The sequence below is a fragment of the Primulina eburnea genome, chromosome 9, assembly GCF_022965805.1.
Source record: "Primulina eburnea isolate SZY01 chromosome 9, ASM2296580v1, whole genome shotgun sequence".
Classification (NCBI taxonomy): Eukaryota; Viridiplantae; Streptophyta; class Magnoliopsida; order Lamiales; family Gesneriaceae; genus Primulina; species Primulina eburnea.
The window spans coordinates 8,746,331-8,766,596 of NC_133109.1; the positions used below are offsets into that span (position 1 = coordinate 8,746,331).

At 40.0% G+C, this 20,266-nt stretch overlaps 1 long non-coding RNA gene across 1 annotated transcript in view; it reads left to right on the top strand.

Moving 5' to 3' along the window:
* LOC140842076 (uncharacterized) overlaps positions 1–12,900 on the top strand; it is a 117,816-nt gene extending 104,916 nt beyond the window's left edge. Inside the window, exon 3 of the long non-coding RNA XR_012120308.1 lies at positions 12,832–12,900. This is a non-coding gene — a long non-coding RNA (uncharacterized lncRNA). The remainder of the gene's footprint in view (positions 1–12,831) is intronic.
* The last annotated feature ends 7,366 nt before the right edge of the window (positions 12,901–20,266 follow it).

Consider the following 20,266-nt stretch of genomic DNA (forward strand, 5'->3'; position numbering starts at 1 on the left):
CAAAACATACCGGACAGTTGAAAGTAGACGAAGTCATATGCATTGGTCCGAAGAACACCGCTCTGATACCACTAAATGTGACACCCTGACCCGTTACAATTAAAATACCAGCGGAATTTAAAATTTTCTTTCAAACAGGAAGGAGTTTCAAAATGCATTTATAAAAAGTGTTTACAAAATAACAACATGATCATTCCAATGACATAACAAAATACAAAATATCATTAGTTGATCAGTTACAAAATGGTACAAAAATATCATCTTTTCCAATCTTCGTATGCATATGACCCCCATCCACAGTCAACGTCCGGTCCGTCGCTCTTATCTGCATCACATGAAATAAACTGAATGAAAATAAATCTCAGCCAGTGGAACTCTTACATAGCAATGATACAGTATACTCTGTAAAACATGGCTTTAAATCATAAATACCATCGACTCTGAAACATGAATAACGTAGCAATAAAATGTAGCAATAGCAATAGCAATAGATAGCAATACGATGGTATTTCTCTTTTCTATGGTTGGATTGATATCAATATATCTGGACTGTGGTTGCCAATATCCACATATAAATCGATAACTGTGAGGGGATAAAAGCCTATGGTCGATGATCACTAATTGCATGCAATGCTTGGCTATGATTAATCAATCCAATAAAACATTTGAATTCTATAACATTTAAAGCCGTCGTTCGCAATCTCATAATATCTCTGTATTCCCTTTTTAACAAAGTGAGACATCAATGCCTCCAAGATAATCAATGAAATCAATATCAAACAATGGATCAATGGAAGGGAATAACACTTTGAAACCTTTAAAAACACATACATATAATATCATGGAGCACAAAGGATGAAATTCCACTTACAAACCAATAGAACACCTACAACTATACTCTTGGTACACACCTACAACAATAATCCATAAATAACACCAATATCAAGACTAAATCCAAGAGTCCATGCTAAATAATCCATAAACATCAAACATCAAACCAACTAAACCCTTAACTTCAAACCTAATTAGAATCGCACCAAAAACTTACCTAAGCTTCCTTATACCACGCGAAAACGAGCGATCTCAAGTGGAAATCCAACTAACTCCAGAAAAAAAAGATAGGAAGCAAAAGAAAATGGAGGAAAACCCTTGCCAATGGAGGGAAATCTCGAAGAAGGAAAGAATAGGAATAAGGTATGGCAACAACTCCCAAAAAGTAGCAAATATCTCGCCCATACTTACACCGCGGTTAGCTGGGTCAACACACTAAGATGGCACATTTTATAGCTTGTCATTAAACCGATGATGCTTCAAACATTGCGGATTTGTTCTTGAGAGAAGTCGTTACGTTGCATGGAATGCCTAGGACTATTGTTTCTGGTCGCGATGTTAAATTCTTGAGTTACTATTGGAAGAATTTATGGGCTAAACTTGGCACAAAATTGTTGTTTTCTACTACTTCTCATCCTCAAACGGATGGACAAACTGAAGTTGTCAATAGAACTTTGGGAACACTTTTGCGTGCTATTCTTAAAAAGAACTTAGATTGACATTTCTATGGACTTTATTTTGGAGTTGCCTAGGACTAAGAAGGGGAGGGATTCTATTTTTGTTGTTGTGGAGAGATTCTCTGAGATGGCACATTTTATAGCTTGTCATTAAACCGATGATGCTTCAAACATTGCGGATTTGTTCTTGAGAGAAGTCGTTATGTTGCATGGAATGCCTAGGACTATTGTTTCTGGTCGCGATGTTAAATTCTTGAGTTACTACTGGAAGAATTTATGGGCTAAACTTGGCACAAAATTGTTGTTTTCTACTACTTCTCATCCTCAAACGGATGGACAAACTGAAGTTGTCAATAGAACTTTGGGAACACTTTTGCGTACTATTCTTAAAAAGAACTTGGATTGACATTTCTATGGACTTTATTTTGGAGTTGCCTAGGACTAAGAAGGGGAGAGATTCTATTTTTGTTGTTGTGGATAGATTCTCTAAGATGGCACATTTGATAGCTTGTCATTAAACCGATGATGCTTCAAACATTGCGGATTTGTTCTTTAGAGAAGTCGTTAGGTTGCGTGGCATGCCTAGGACTATTGTTTCTGATCGCAATGTTATATTCTTGAGTTACTTTTGGAAGACTTTATGGGCTAAACTTGGCACAAAATTGTTGTTTTCTACTACTTGTCATCCTCAAACGGATGGACAAACTGAAGTTGTCAATTGGACTTTGGGAACACTTTTGTGTGCTATTCTTCAAAAGAACTTGGATTGACATTTCTATAGACTTTATTTTGGGGTTGCCTAGGACTAAGAAGGGGAGGGATTCTATTTTTGTTGTTGTGGATAGATTCTCTAAGATGGCACATTTTATAGCTTGTCATAAAACCGATAATGCTTCAAACATTGCGGATTTGTCCTTTAGAGAAGTCGTTACGTTGCATGGCATGCCTAGTACTATTGTTTCTGTTCGCAATGTTAAATTCTTGAGTAATTTTTGGAAGACTTTTAGGGCTAAAATTGACACAAAATTGTTGTTTTCTACTACTTGTCATCCTCAAACGGATGGACAAACTGAAGTTGTCAATAGAACTTTGGGAACACTTTTGCGTGCCATTCTTAAAACGAACTTGGATTGACATTTCTGTGGACTTTATTTTGGGGTTGCCTTGGACTAAGAAGGGGAGGGATTCTATTTTTGTTGTTGTGGATTGATTCTCTAAGATGACACATTTTCTAGCTTGCCATAAAACCGATGATGTTTCAAACATTGCGGATTTGTTCTTTAGAGAAGTCGTTAGGTTGCGTGGCATGCCTAGGACTATTGTTTCTGATCGCGATGTTATATTCTTGAGTTACTTTTGGAAGACTTTATGGGCTATACTTGGCACAAAATTGTTGTTTTCTACTACTTGTCATCCTCAAACGGATGGACAAACTGAAGTTGTCAATAGAACTTTGGGAACACTTTTGCGTGCTATTCTTAAAAAGAACTTAGATTGACATTTCTATGACTTTATTTTGGAGTTGCCTAGGACTAAGAAGGGGAGGGATTCTATTTTTGTTGTTGTGGATAGATTCTCTAAGATGGCACATTTTATAGCTTGTCATTAAACCGATGATGCTTCAAACATTGCGGATTTGTTCTTGAGAGAAGTCGTTACGTTGCATGGAATGCCTAGGACTATTGTTTCTGGTCGCGATGTTAAATTCTTGGGTTACTTTTGGAAGACTTTATGGGCTAAACTTGGCACAAAATTGTTGTTTTCTACTACTTCTCATCCTCAAACGGATGGACAAACTGAAGTTGTCAATAGAACTTTGGAAACACTTTTGCGTATTATTCTTAAAAAGAACTTGGATTGACATTTCTATGGACTTTATTTTGGAGTTGCCTAGGACTAAGAAGGGGAGGGATTCTATTTTTGTTGTTGTGGATAGATTCTCTAAGATGGCACATTTTATAGCTTGTCATTAAACCGTTGATGCTTCAAGCATTGCGGATTTGTTCTTGAGAGAAGTCGTTACGTTGCGTGGAATGCCTAGGACTATTGTTTCTGGTCGCGATGTTAAATTCTTGAGTTACTATTGGAAGAATTTATGGGCAAAACTTGGAACAAAATTGTTGTTTTCTACTACTTCTCATCCTCAAACGGATGGACAAACTGAAGTTGTCAATAGAACTTTGGGAACACTTTTGCGTACTATTCTTAAAAAGAACTTGGATTGACATTCTATGTACTTTATTTTGGGGTTGCCTAGGACTAAGAAGGGGAGGGATTCTATTTTTGTGGTTGTGGATAGATTCTCTAAGATGGCATATTTGATAGCTTGTCATAAAACCGATAATGCTTCAAACATTGCGGATTTGTCCTTTAGAGAAGTCGTTACGTTGCATGGCATGTCTAGTACTATTGTTTCTGTTCGTGATGTTAAATTCTTGAGTAATTTTTGGAAGACTATTAGGGCTAAAATTGACACAAAATTGTTGTTTTCTACTACTTGTCATCCTCAAACGGATGGACAAACTGAAGTTGTCAATAGAACTTTGGGAACACTTTTGCGTGCTATTCTTAAAAAGAACTTGGATTGACATTTCTGTGGACTTTATTTTGGGGTTGCCTAGTACTAAGAAGGGGAGGGATTCTATTTTTGTTGTTGAGGATAGATTCTCTAAGATGGCACATTTTATAGCTTGTCATTAAACCGTTGATGCTTCAAACATTGCGGATTTGTTCTTGAGAGAAGTCGTTACGTTGCATGGAATGCCTAGGACTATTGTTTCTGGTCGCGATGTTAAATTCTTGAGTTACTATTGGAAGAATTTATGGGCTAAACTTGGCACAAAATTGTTGTTTTCTACTACTTCTCATCCTCAAACGGATGGATAAACTGAAGTTGTCAATAGAACTTTGGGAACACTTTTGCGTACTATTCTTAAAAAGAACTTGGATTGACATTTCTATGTACTTTATTTTGGAGTTGCCTAGGACTAAGAAAGGGAGGGATTCTATTTTTGTTGTTGTGGATATATTCTCTTAGATGGCACATTTTATAGCTTGTCATTAAACCGATGATGCTTCAAACATTGCGGATTTGTTCTTTAGAGAAGTCGTTACGTTGCATGGAATGCCTAGAACTATTGTTTCTGGTCGAGATTTTAAATTCTTGAGTTACTATTAGAATAATTTATGGGCTAAAATTGACACAAAATTGTTGTTTTCTACTACTTCTCATCCTCAAACGGATGGACAAACTGAAGTTGTTAATAGAACTTTGGGAACACTTTTGCGTGCTATTCTTAAAAAGAATTTGGATTGACATTTCTATGGACTTTATTTTGGGGTTGCCTAGGACTGAGAAGGGGAAGGATTCTATTTTTGTTGTTGTGGATAGATTCTCTAAGATGGCACATGTGGGGACCCGGACGCTAATCAAGTTCTTAATCATGTTTGGGACTAATTAATCAATTATAAAACAGGGTCTAAATTTTTTTTTTTTAAAATACACAGCGGAAACGTAATGTAATTTACTCAAATTACATATTAAACATGAACATACATCTCAGTATAAAAGTACAAGTCTTGTACAACATATATTTATTCAACTAGGGTTTAACAACTAATATCAAGTGTCTAACCCTATCTCTAAACCAAGTCCGGAATCACCACGCTAAACTCGTCTTCTCTCATCCTCTTCTTGACCCTGATCCAGCCCCACCTGTTGTCATGCACACATACAAAATAAGACAACAGCCGGATAACTCCGGTGAGATATAAATATCTCAGTATAAACAATGTATAAATGCAATCATATAAAAACATATACGAAAGCATATAAGAAATATTCATAACATGTATCAAATCAGAAACATAAATCAATCTCAGGCATTCAATAATCATGAATGGCAAAACAATGTAAATCAACATGTCGTATCAGACTCAACTCATCCGACGCGTCGTCTCAGACTCGACTCAACTCTATCCTAGGGATCCTGATGTCTGGATATAGGTAATTATATCGAATCTCAGTCGATAGGAATGAATCAATCCCTAAACGGCATCGATATAATTAATATCTCCAGTGTCTGGGCGAATCAGCCGCAGAATTGACGACTCAGTCAATAACCTGACGAATCAGCCAGTAATTAGGCGAATCAGCCAATAACCAGACGAATCAGCCTGTAATTAAGCGAATCAGCTTAAGTTTAGACGAATCAGTCTATAACCCGACGAATCAACCGGTGACTAGGCGAATCAGCCTATAATAAGACGAATCAGTCAATAACCCGACGAATCAGCCGGTGACTAGGCGAATCAGCCTATGACTCAACGACTCAGTAATCAATACATACAGTCAGTATCTAAGCAAATCAGTCAATGACTAGCGAATCAGCAGTCATTACATCCAGTAGCTATAAATCAATAGGCTACAAATATCAATCTTATCACACAGTAGCTATAAATCAATAGACTACAATCATAAGTCTGATCAATTGCAAATATCAATGCAATAAGTAAAAGTATGTGATTTAGGGAAACTCGAGTCAAACCTCACTCGAGTTGTGCAATCCCAACTCAACATTAATTTATACCTTTCTTTCTGATACTCTGGCTCTGTCGAAGTCTCGAACTCAAAACCTGTCAATATCGATCTGACAAGAACAATATCGAGGAGTATAATATCAATACACCACTCAAATCAAATCTGTTCTGCTCAATACTTAACCTAATTCAATATCGATGGCATAACGGTATAATATCAATATACCCAACAATACCATTTCAATCAGATATTAATTCTAATATCTCATAATCGATAACCACTCAATCTGGATATCAATTCTTATTCAATCTTATTCTGAAATCATAACAAGTTCATATTCAGTCTGTTTCTTAATCTGACTTCGATTCTACGCTGTCTAACATGTCAAGAACAACATATATGAGTTCCATTCAATTCTGACAATACCATAATTTCAAAGCATGTCAAAACGTAGTAAAACTTACGTCCAGTTGTAGCCTACGTTGCTAGGAACTCGATACCGAAGTCGGATTCAAATTCAGACGGACGGATTTTTCACAAAAGGCGTAAGGATTTCTCGTGCCAAAGCTTCGACCCTTTCTCCTCCATTTATGTTCTGAAAACCGACTTGCATGTCTATATATATATCTAGACAACTCGCGCATGCATTCCGGCACATGGCTCATTTTCCGCAAGACACGCAACACCGCGGGTGCGGTCGCATTAGCACCGCGGGTGCGGTCTCGTAAGCACCTGCGGGTGCGGTCACCCTGCTGTATCGATTCTTTCAAATTCCCGTAGCACCACCGCGGGTGCGGTCCTCCCCTTACCGCGGGTGCGGTCTGGCATTCTCATATCTTTCATAATTTTATTTCTGAATACATTTCTCGGTGTCCCAATTAATCCCGTCATAATCACATGAAATGATAAATCAATCATCGTTAATTGCAGTGATTAATTCTTGGGCATTACAGCACATTTTATAGCTTGTCATTAAACCGATGATGCTTCAAACATTGCGGATTTGTTCTTTAGAGAAGTCGTTAGTTTGCGTGGCATGCCTAGGACTATTGTTTCTGGTCGCGATGTTAAATTCTTGAGTTACTTTTGGAAGACTTTATGGGCTAAACTTGGCACAAAATTGTTTTTTTCTAATACTTGTCATCCTCAAACGGATGGACAAACTGAAGTTGTCAATAGAACTTTGGGAACACTTTTGCGTGTCATTCTTAAAAAGAACTTGGATTGACATTTCTATTGACTTTATTTTGGGGTTGCCTAGTACTAAGAAGGGGAGGGATTCTATTTTTGTTGTTGTGGATAGATTCTCTAAGATGGAACATTTTATAGCTTGCCATAAAACCGATGATTCTTCAAACATTGCGGATTTGTTCTTTAGAGAAGTCGTTAGGTTGCGTGGCATGCCTAGGACTATTGTTTCTGATCGCGATGTTACATTCTTGAGTTACTTTTGGAAGACTTTATGGGCTATACTTGGCACAAAATTGTTGTTTTCTACTACTTGTCATCCTCAAACGGATGGACAAACTGAAGTTGTCAATAGAACTTTGGGAACACTTTTGCGTGCTATTCTTAAAAAGAACTTAGATTGACATTTCTATGGACTTTATTTTGGAGTTTCCTAGGACTAAGAAGGGGAGGGATTCTATTTTTGTTGTTGTGGATAGATTCTCTAAGATGGCACATTTTATAGCTTGTCATTAAACCGATGATTCTTCAAACATTGCGGATTTGTTCTTTAGAGAAGTCGTTGCGTTGCATGGAATGTCTAGGACTATTGTTTCTGGTCGCGATTTTAAATTCTTGAGTTACTTTTGGAAGACTTTATGGGCTAAACTTGGCACAAAATTGTTGTTTTCTACTACTTTTCATCCTCAAACGGATGGACAAACTGAAGTTGTCAATAGAACTTTGGGAACACTTTTGCGTGCCATTCTTAAAAAGAACTTGGATTGACATTTCTGTGGACTTTATTTTGGGGTTGCCTTGGAATAAGAAGGGGAGGTATTCTATTTATGTTGTTGTGGATTCATTCTCTAAGATGGCACATTTTATAGCTTGTCATTAAACCGATGATGCTTCAAACATTGCGGATTTGTTCTTTAGAGAAGTCGTTAGGTTGCGTGGCATGCCTAGGACTATTGTTTCTGGTCGCGATGTTAAATTCTTGAGTTACTTTTGGAAGACTTTATGGGCTAAACTTGGCACAAAATTGTTTTTTTCTAATACTTGTCATCCTCAAACGGATGGACAAACTGAAGTTGTCAATAGAACTTTGGGAACACTTTTGCGTGCCATTCTTAAAAAGAACTTGGATTGACATTTCTATTGACTTTATTTCGGGGTTGCCTAGGACTAAGAATGGGAGGGATTCTATTTTTGTTGTTGTGGATAGATTTTCTAAGATGGAACATTTTATAGCTTGCCATAAAACCGATGATTCTTCAAACATTGCGGATTTGTTCTTTAGAGAAGTCGTTACGTTGCGTGGCATGCCTAGGACTATTGTTTCTGATCGCGATGTTACATTCTTGAGTTACTTTTGGAAGACTTAATGGGCTATACTTGGCACAAAATTGTTTTCTACTACTTGTCATACTCAAACGGATGGACAAACTGAAGTTGTCAACAGAACTTTGGGAACACTTTTGCGTGCTATTCTTAAAAAGAACTTAGATTGACATTTCTATGGACTTTATTTTGGAGTTTCCTAGGACTAAGAAGGGGAGGGATTCTATTTTTGTTGTTGTGGATAGATTCTCTAAGATGGCACATTTTATAGCTTGTCATTAAACCGATGATTCTTCAAACATTGCGGATTTGTTCTTTAGAGAAGTCGTTACGTTGCATGGAATGTCTAGGACTATTGTTTCTGGTCGCGATTTTAAATTCTCGAGTTACTTTTGGAAGACTTTATGGGCTAAACTTGGCACAAAATTGTTGTTTTCTACTACTTTTCATCCTCAAACGGATGGACAAACTGAAGTTGTCAATAGAACTTTGGGAACACTTTTGCGTGCTATTCTTAAAAAGAACTTGGATTGACATTTCTGTGGACTTTATTTTGGGGTTGCCTTGGTTTAAGAAGGGGAGGGATTCTATTTTTGTTGTTGTGGATTGATTCTCTAAGATGGCACATTTTCTAGCTTGCCATAAAACCGATGATGTTTCAAACATTGCGGATTTGTTCTTTAGAGAAGTCGTTAGGTTGCGTGGCATGCCTAGGACTATTGTTTCTGATCGCGATGTTATATTCTGGAGTTACTTTTGGAAGACTTTATGGGCTATACTTGGCACAAAATTGTTGTTTTCTACTAATTGTCATCCTCAAACGGATGGACAAACTGAAGTTGTCAATAGAACTTTGGGAACACTTTTGCGTGCTTTTCTTAAAAAGAACTTAGATTGACATTTCTATGGACTTTATTTTGGAGTTGCCTAGGACTAAGAAGGGGAGAGATTCTATTTTTGTTGTTGTGGATAGATTCTCTAAGATGGCACATTTTATAGCTTGTCATTAAACCGATGATGCTTCAAACATTGCGGATTTGTTCTTGAGAGAAGTCGTTACGTTGCATGGAATGCCTAGGACTATTGTTTCTGGTCGCGATGTTAAATTCTTGAGTTACTATTGGAAGAATTTATGGGCTAAACTTGGCACAAAATTGTTGTTTTCTACTACTTCTCATCCTCAAACGGATGGACAAACTGAAGTTGTCAATAGAACTTTGGGAACACTTTTGCGTGCTATTCTTAGAAAGAACTTGGATTGACATTTCTATGGACTTTATTTTGGGGTTGCCTAGGACTAAGAAGGGGAGGGATTCTATTTTTGTTGTTGTGGATAGATTCTCTAAGATGGCACATTTTATAGTTTGTCATTAAACCGATGATGCTTCAAACATTGCGGATTTGTTCTTTAGAGAAGTCGTTAGGTTGCGTGGCATGGCTAGGACTATTGTTTCAGATCGCAATGTTATATTCTTCAGTTACTTTTGTAATGCCCGAGAAATTAATCCTGTTAATCTGAAAAGATTTGGAAATGATTATTATAATCATAGAGGATAATTGATATGATTATAGACGAAATAGATCGGACCGGAAAAGACAAGAAAAATGCACCAAATCACGAGCAAAGCCGAAGCCATGGCGCATATGCGCGAAGAAATGCGCGCACATGCGCGGAGCATCCAGAGCATTTGGCGCATATGTTTATATGATTATGCAATGATTATAGATTGTTATTCATGCATTAAGATAGGGCAGTCTGGAGATCAGGCAGACTCTAGACGTTCGGCGATATCTCAGCTCTGGGGAAGATCACCGCCCCTTTGTAGACGTGGATACAGATCAGGCCGAAGTCTAGGAATAAGACGTACAGCACCTCGATTGGTAGGGTAGGTGACAGCCAGTGACGTCTTATTCACAACGGGATCCCTAGAGTTTTAGTCGAGTCAAGTCTAGACATGAGTTGATTAGAACTGCATGATTATATGGATGTGGCTTCCTAGATCATGGGACCCATCGTTATTGCTTTCAGTAGGATAGCATGTTTCTATGATTGAGAGTGTTTATATGCATGTTTATTTGATTTAAAGTGCATGCATATTTTGATTAGATTTCATAGATTATGAAATCTATTATTTTGATTTTATTCATGACAGTATGCTTCATGATTTATTTTGTATATATGCATGTTTACCATGTGTTATACTGGGATTTATTCTCACCGGAGTTATCCGGCTGTTGTCTTGTTTTGTATGTGTGCATGACAACAGGTGGGGCTGGATCGGGGTCAAGAAGATGATGAGAGAAGACGAGTTTAGCGTGGTGATTCCGGACTTGCAGTAGACTTGAGTTTACTACTTGAACTTTAGTAGTTGAACCTTAGATTAGATTATTGTACTTTTAATACTGAAATGTATTTTTATACAGACATGTATCGTATTTAGATTCCATTACCTTCCGCAGTTACATTTGAAAAAAGAAAAATTTTTAGACCCTGTTTATCAGAACTGATAATTAAATCCCAAAGAAGATTAAGAAGATGATCAGCGTCCAGGTCCCCACAACAGGTGGTATCAGAGCGAGGATCCTTTAGAGATAGATCTTTAGACTAAGATAGTTAGAACTGATAGATCTTTTAGATTGACTTAGATGGGGTTAGAAGAGAATGAGCGGGGTAGATGAATTTTCTTTCCTTGCATGTGTGTGCTAGCATGAGATTGCTTATGATGTTGATTTACATTGTGATGCTAACATGAGATTATGTGTTTCTGCTTGTAGATACATGTTTACCTGATTATGTGAATTAGATTGGTATTTTGTATCACTGAATACGAATCAGATCGGATTCATGACCAGCAGTAAGATGGTCAGGAAAAGATTTGAAACAGATTTGTGGTATGGGATTACTTGTAATAGCCGAGCCCGGTGTACGGTACGGTTTAAGCTTTACTTGTTATTTGGGTTATGTGATTAGATGTTTAGATTTGTGTTTTGGGCCATAGTATTATTGGTTATTGTTTTATTGAGGTATTAGTTGGTGTTGATTGTTCGTTTCAGCGTTTCGGATCTATTTTTGTGGCCTTATTACTGTTCATTGCCGTAGCAAGAGTGCACCCGCGCTCTTAGAGGAGTGCCCCCGCGGTATACTATTCATCATTTTGGTTTTGGAAGGCCGTGGAATGACCGCACCCGCGGCAGTGCAAGGACCGCCCCCGCGGTGTGCACCGCACCCGCGGTAATTGTAGCACCGCACCCGCGGTGTTCGTGCATGGAATTTTGTTGGATTGCCGTGAGCTTAGCGCACCCGCGGTGCTTGTGTGACCGCACCCGCGGTGTAAGTATGGGCGAGATATTTAGTTGCTTTTTGGGAGTTGTTGGCCATTCCATACCTTATCTCTTATCTTCTTTTCGAGATTTCCTCTCTAGGGCAAGGGTTTTCTCCATTTTCAATTGCTTCCTACCTTTGATTCTTGGCTTTGTTTGGATTTTCGACTAGAGATCGACGTTCTACGTGGTATAAGGAAGCTTAGGTAAGTTTTTGGTGCGATTCTATTAAGGTTTTGAGTTAAGGGTTGACTTGGGCTTGTTGTTTGAGTTGATTAATGGATTATTTGACTTGTACTTGTGGATATAGAGTTGATATTGGTGTTGTTTATGGATTATTGTTGTAGGTGTCGTACCAAGAGTTAGTTTGGAGGTGTTCTATTGGTTTGTAAGTGGAATTTCATCCTTTTTGCTCACATGATGATATATGTATTGTGTTTTAAAGGTTTCAAAGTGTTATTCCCTTCCATTGATCCATTGTTATGTATTGATTTCATTGATTATCTATTGGAGGCATTGTATGTCTCACTATTGTTAAAAAGGGAATACAAGAGATATTATGAGATTGTGAAACGACGGCTTTAAATGATATTCAGAGTTCAAATGTTTTATTGGATTGATTAATCATAGTCAGAGCATTGCATGCAATTAGTTGATCAACGCCTATAGGCTTATATCCCTCACAGTTATCGATTTATATCGATGGGATATTTGCACCCACAGTCATAGATACTATTGATATCAATCCAACCAGAGAAAAGAGAAATACCATCGTATTGTTATCCTATTGATATGCTATTGCTACAGTTATTGCTACAGTATTCATGTTTCAGAGTTGATGGTATTTATGATTTCAAAGTCATGTTTTACAGAGTATACTATGTATCATTGCTATGTTAGAGTTCCACTTGCTGAGATTTATTCTCATTCCAGTTTATTCATGTGATGCAGATCAGAGTGGTGACCCTGGACGTTGACTGTGGATAGGGGTCATATGCATGCACCGTTGGAAGGAAGATTATTTTGTATCATTTTGGGACATGATCATAAGAATGATTCTTTTGTATTTTGTATATCATTCGAATGATCATGTATTTGTTTTGTAAACATTTTTATGAAATGTATTTTGAAACTCCTTCCATATTTTAAAGAAAATTTTATTTCCGCTGCGTATTTTTAATTGTAACGGGTCAGGGTGTCACATTTAGTGGTATCAGAGCGGTGTTCTTCGGACCAATGCATATGACTTCGTCTACTTTCAACTGTCCGGGTATGTTTTCTTGCATCTATCCATTGTTATATATATTGATTGGTGTCTTTTGAGCAATTGTAGGGTATGCCTCCTAAGCATAAGGCGGCAGAGGGTGAGGATAGTTCTTCCTCGAGAGTTGTCGACGAGTTCGGCAAGTTGCTTAAGGAGCAGGCTAAGGTGCATAGCGATCAGATTCAGCAGTTGCTCCGATTGCAAGGAGCAGGACAGGGTCGAGGCCAAGTGAGAGGTCAGGTTGCTCAGGCTGTTGGCACTGATGCCGTCTTTTCTGCTTTCAAGAGGATGGATCCACCGGAATTCGCAGGTAGCACCGATCCTCTAGTTGCTGTCGAGTGGGTCAAGGCGCTTGAAGCTATCTTCGATCATCTCCAGTATGAGGACAAAGACAGGATTAGTTGTGCCATTTTCATGTTGGTTAAGGCTGCCCGCATTTGGTGGAATGCGACGAAGGTTGGTGTGACTGTTGCGACGCTGAAGTGGTCAGAGTTCACGGACTTGTTCTACGACAAGTATTTCCCCGATGCACTTCGAGCGAGGAAGGTTACGGAGTTCTTGGAGCTTCGACAGGGGAGCTTGGATGTTGGTCAGTATATCCTGAAGTTTGAGGAGGGTTGCTTGTTTGCTCCGTATATTGCTTCGAACGACAAGGACAAAGGCGCTCATTTTATTCGAGGCCTTAGAGCGGAGATTCGCCGTGATATCAACATGTCCAAGGCCGTGACTTTCAAGGAGATCGTGTCCAAAGCGTTGTTGGCCGAGCAGGATGAGAAGGATATTGCCAGGGAGAGGCCGGAGAGGCATCAAGCTGTTGCTCAGAGAGGCCAGGGTTCTAATCAGAGGGGCAGGGATCGTTTCAAGGGCAAGGGCAAGATGGAGCCGAGTCCTAGACCATCGCCAGTTCCAGTTGTTCCATTTGATCCCGAGAAGCCTTTGTGTCAGAAGTGTGGCAAGCATCACCGTGGAGAGTGCAGATTTGGCACTCAGTCTTGCTATCGTTGTGGCACGACAGGCCACGTTGCCAGAAATTGTCCTAAGGGAGCTAGCCAAGGGAGAGTGCAGGGTCGTATCTTTTCGATGACCAAGGAAGGTATTAATCATGATTCTTCATTGATTTATAGTACTATTTTGATTTCAGGCAGAGTAGCTACTACTTTGATTGATACTGGTGCTACTCATTCTTTTATGTCTGATTTGTTTTTGAGATCTTTGGGTATAGTTCCTTCTATTCTTCCCATTCAGCTTAGTGTTGTTTTGCCTTCGGGAGATGTATTGTGCCCGACATCGATTGTGTTTGCGTGCCCTGTTCGTATTGAGGAGCGAGTTGTCTTCGCTGATTTGATTGTTATCCCTATGGTTGCCTTCGATGTTATTCTTGGCATGGATTGGCTTTCGACTTACCGTGCAGTTATCGATTGTGTTGCTAAGAAGGTGACTTTTGCAGATGATGGCCAGGGAGGAGTTATCGCCAGCTCAGGTACTTCGCTGGTCCTTCCTTTTATTTCTTGTCTTGAGGCTGAGAGATTGCTGTGTAGAGGTTGCGATGGGTTTCTTGCTTCTATTGTGGATGTTGATAGACTGGTTAAGTTGAATATTGATGATATCGATGTTGTGAGGGAGTTTGCTGATGTGTTTGAGGATGATGTTCCGGGTTTGCCACCGGACAGAGATGTTGAATTCGTGATCGATTTAGCTCCAGGTACGGTTCCTATCTCTAAGGCTCCGTACCGAATGGCCCCTACTGAGATGAAGGAGTTGAAGGCACAGTTGCAGGATCTTCTAGATAAGGGTTTCATTCGTCCGAGTTCTTCGCCTTGGGGAGCTCCGGTTCTTTTTGTTAAGAAGAAAGATGGTTCCTTGCGGCTGTGTATCGACTACAGGGAGCTCAACAAAATGACTGTCAAGAACAAGTATCCGTTGCCACGGATAGATGATTTGTTTGATCAGCTCCATGGTGCCACCGTGTTTTCGAAGATTGATCTTCGGTCTGGCTACTATCAGTTGAAGGTTAGGGAGTCTGGTGTCCCTAAGACGGCTTTCAGGACCAGGTATGGTCATTTTGAGTTTCTTGTGATGTCGTTTGGTTTGACCAATGCCCCTTCGGTCTTTATGGATCTGATGAACCGTGTGTTCAAGCCGTTCTTGGATAGCTTCGTCATTGTTTTCATCGACGATATTCTTATCTATTCCAAGACCAGAGAGCTTCATGCAGAGCATCTCAGAGTGGTGCTTCAGTTGTTGCGAGAGAAGAGGTTGTTTGCCAAGCTGAAGAAGTGTGAGTTTTGGCTGGATCAGATTTCTTTTCTAGGCCATGTCGTTTCGAGAGATGGCATTGCTGTTGATCCATTGAAGATTGAGGCGATTCAGAATTGGCCTATTCCTACTTCTGTTTCTGAGGTACGCAGTTTCCTCGATTTGGCGGGTTATTATCGTCGTTTCATTTCAGATTTTTCCAAGATTGCCCTGCCATTGTCCAATCTGACGAGGAAGACTGTGAAGTTCGAGTGGTCTATTGATTGCCTGATTGCATTCCAAGAGCTGAAGGATAGATTGACGACAGCTCCTGTTCTTTCTTTGCCTAGTGGTTCTGAGGATTTCGTTGTCTATACCGATGCGTCGAAGAGAGGCCTTGGTGAAGTTCTGATGCAGCGAGGTAAGGTTATTGCCTATGCTTCTCGCCAGTTGAAGGATTACGAGAAGAATTATCCGACGCATGATTTAGAGATAGCAGCTGTGGTTTTCGCCCTGAAGATTTGGAGACATTATCTGTATGGCGAAAAGTGTGAGATTTTCACAGACCACAAGAGTTTGAAGTATCTGTTTTCTCAGAAAGAGCTCAACATGCGGCAGAGGAGGTGGTTAGAGCTTGTCAAGGATTATGATGTGACTATCAGTTACCATCCAGGGAAGGCGAACGTTGTGGCAGATGCGTTGAGTCGCAAGTCGAGTACTTCATTGAGTTCTTTGATTCAGAGGCCATTGTTGATGGATTTGCATCGAGAGGAGATAGATCTGGTGATTCCAGGTACCATTGCTCGTCTTTCAGCGTTAGTCATTCGATCTACTTTGACGGACAGGATCCGTAGAGAGCAGTCGACTGATGTTCAGTTGACAGAGTTGAGAGCTAGAGCAGAGGAGAGAGGGAACTCAGAGTTTGGTTCGAATGGTGATGGTTTGGTGACTTTCAGAGGCCGTATTTGTGTTCCTATTGGCGACGATATTCGTAGAGACGTCTTGACAGAGGCTCATACCGCGCCATATTCGATTCATCCAGGCAGTACGAAGATGTATCAGGATCTTCGTCGACTCTATTGGTGGCCAGGTATGAAGAAAGATGTTGCTTTGTTCATTTCTCAGTGCCTTACTTGTCAGCAGGTGAAGATTGAGCATTAGAGACCTGCTGGGACATTGCTATCTTTGCCGATTCCTCAGTGGAAGTGGGAGCATATCACTATGGATTTCGTGACTGGTCTTCCCAGAGTTCAGAGAGGTTATAATTCCATTTGGGTCATCGTTGATCGATTGACCAAGTCAGCGCACTTTCTCCCAGTCAAGACGACGTACTCCATGAATCAGTACGCCGAGGACTACATTGCAGAGATTGTTAGACTTCATGGGGTTCCTGTGTCGATCGTGTCTGATCGTGACCCCAGGTTTACCTCCGAGTTTTGGAAGAGTCTGCACAGAGCTATGGGTTCGCGGTTAGCTTTCAGTACAGCTTATCATCCCCAGAGCGACGGTCAGTCAGAGAGAGTCATTCAGATTCTTGAGGATATGCTCAGAGCTTGTACTATTGACTATTCTGGTAGCTGGGATTCTAAATTGCCACTTGTGGAGTTCACGTACAACAATAGCTACCAGGCGTCGATTGGGATGGCACCGTATGAGGCACTTTATGGCAGGAAGTGCAGATCGCCTTTGTTTTGGGATGAGGTTGGTGAGAGGAAGATGTTGGGTCCCGAGTTGGTCTAGCAGACTGCCGATGTTGTTGCAGTGATCAGAGAGAGGATGAAGACTGCTCAGTCCAGACAGAAGAGTTATGCAGATGTTCGCCGCAGACCTTTGCAGTTCGAGGTTGGCGATCATGTATTTTTGAAGATAGTACCTCTCAAGGGTGTGATGAGATTTGGCAAGAAGGGCAAGTTGAGTCCGAGATTCATTGGTCCATTCGAGATATTGGACAGAGTTGGTGACCGAGCCTACAGATTAGCCCTACCGCCCGATCTTGACAGAGTCCACAATGTGTTTCACGTATCAATGCTCAGGAAATATATTGCAGATCCTTCCCATGTTCTTCACCACGAGCCATTGGACTTGACGCCGAGTTTGACGTACCAAGAGATTCCGGTCCAGATTTTGGATCGCACAGTTAGGGTTCTAAGGAACAAAGAGATCGGCATCGTTAAAGTCCTTTGGAGGAACCATTTGATAGAGGAGGCTACGTGGGAACCAGAGGATGAGATGAGAGAGAAGTATCCTGAGTTGTTCGTGCAGTGACGTCAATTTCGCGGACGAAATTCCTCTAAGGAGGGGAGATTGTAATAGCCGAGCCCGGTGTACGGTACTGTTTAAACTTTACTTGTTATTTGGGTTATGTGATTAGATGTTTAGAGTTGTGTTTTGGGCCATAGTATTATTGGTTATTGTTTTATTGAGGTATTAGTTGGTGTTGATTGTTCGTTTCAGCGTTTCGGATCTATTTTTGTGGCCTTATTACTGTTCATTGCCGTAGCAAGAGTGCACCCGCGCTCTTAGAGGAGTGCCCCCGCGGTGTACTATTCATCATTTTGGTTTTGGAAGGCCGTGGAATGACCGCACCCGCGGCAGTGCAAGGACCGCCCCCGCGGTGTGCACCGCACCCGCGGTAATTGTAGCACCGCACCCGCGGTGTTCGTGCATGGAATTTTGTTGGATTGCCGTGAGCTTAGCGCACCCGCGGTGCTTGTGTGACCGCACCCGCGGTGTAAGTATGGGCGAGATATTTAGTTGCTTTTTGGGGGTTGTTGGCCATTCCATACCTTATCTCTTATCTTCTTTTCGAGATTTCCTCTCTAGGGCAAGGGTTTTCTCCATTTTCAATTGCTTCCTTCCTTTGATTCTTGGCTTTGTTTGGATTTTCGACTAGAGATCGACGTTCTACGTGGTATAAGGAAGCTTAGGTAAGTTTTTGGTGCGATTCTATTAAGGTTTTGAGTTAAGGGTTGACTTGGGCTTGTTGTTTGAGTTGATTAATGGATTATTTGACTTGTACTTGTGGATATAGAGTTGATATTGGTGTTGTTTATGGATTATTGTTGTAGGTGGCGTACCAAGAGTTAGTTTGGAGGTGTTCTATTGGTTTGTAAGTGGAATTTCATCCTTTTTGCTCACATGATGATATATGTATTGTGTTTTAAAGGTTTCAAAGTGTTATTCCCTTCCATTGATCCATTGTTATGTATTGATTTCATTGATTATCTATTGGAGGCATTGTATGTCTCACTATTGTTAAAAAGGGAATACAAGAGATATTATGAGATTGTGAAACGACGGCTTTAAATGATATTCAGAGTTCAAATGTTTTATTGGATTGATTAATCATAGTCAGAGCATTGCATGCAATTAGTTGATCAACGCCTATAGGCTTATATCCCTCACAGTTATCGATTTATATCGATGGGATATTTGCACCCACAGTCATAGATACTATTGATATCAATCCAACCAGAGAAAAGAGAAATACCATCGTATTGTTATCCTATTGATATGCTATTGCTACAGTTATTGCTACAGTATTCATGTTTCAGAGTTGATGGTATTTATGATTTCAAAGTCATGTTTTACAGAGTATACTATGTATCATTGCTATGTTAGAGTTCCACTTGCTGAGATTTATTCTCATTCCAGTTTATTCATGTGATGCAGATCAGAGTGGTGACCCTGGACGTTGACTGTGGATAGGGGTCATATGCATGCACCGTTGGAAGGAAGATTATTTTGTATCATTTTGGGACATGATCATAAGAATGATTCTTTTGTATTTTGTATATCATTCGAATGATCATGTATTTGTTTTGTAAACATTTTTATGAAATGTATTTTGAAACTCCTTCCATATTTTAAAGAAAATTTTATTTCCGCTGCGTATTTTTAATTGTAACGGGTCAGGGTGTCACATTACTGATGTTTTTGGTAATCAGATATAGCTCCCCGCAGAATTCCAGAAAAAGGCAGTACGTCATATGATCAGACAGATAGAACAGAACCTCAGATAGACATGTCAGAAATTCAGATGGAAACACAGATACAGAGGTTCCAGTCGTTTCAGCCGCCGGTTCTGAAGGGAAATGAGACGTCAGCAGATTGTGAGAAGTGGCTTGAGGAGACAGAAATGTTCTTTGAATTCCTAAATTTCACAGATGAGTGTAGAATTAGGCTTATTGAGAACCAGTTGCAAGAGACTGCTAGAAGATGGTGGTTACTTACCAAAGGAGCCTTAGAGCAGAGTCGTTCAGTGATCACGTGGAAGACCTTTAGATTTGAATTTTATCAAAGATTCTTCCCTACCTCATATAGACAGGATAGAAGTGCAGAATTTGCAAACCTGAGACAGGGTCCTTTGAGTGTTGATGAATACTTGGCACAGTTCTTCACACTTCTACGTTTTGCTCCTCTTGTGGCTAGAAATGATGATGCTATGTCTAGCCAGTTCATTCAAGGATTGAATCCAGAAGTACGTACGTTGGTAAATGTAAAGCAATCAAGTAATTTTGCTGATACCTTGAATAGGGCTAAAAGAGCGGAAACGGTGCTGATAGGACAACCGGGAGCATTATATGATCTTCCAGCACCAGACCCACAGCAACTGCATTCTAGAGTTGAGACTGGTAGTAGCAGTGGTAAAAAGAAAGAACCCTTGCAAATTCAGAAGAAGCAGTTCAAGAGATTAGGTAGTAGCTCGTCTAGTTCCAGTAGTTCCAGCCCGAGCTATACTGGAATATATTGCCGGACTTGTGGAGGGAGACATTCCACAGAACATTGTCAGGGAGTGCTTGGTAAGTGCAATATCTGTAAGCAGACGGGACACTTTGCTAAAGTTTGTCCGCAGAGACAGTTTCGAAGATCTTAAAGAGCAGAGTC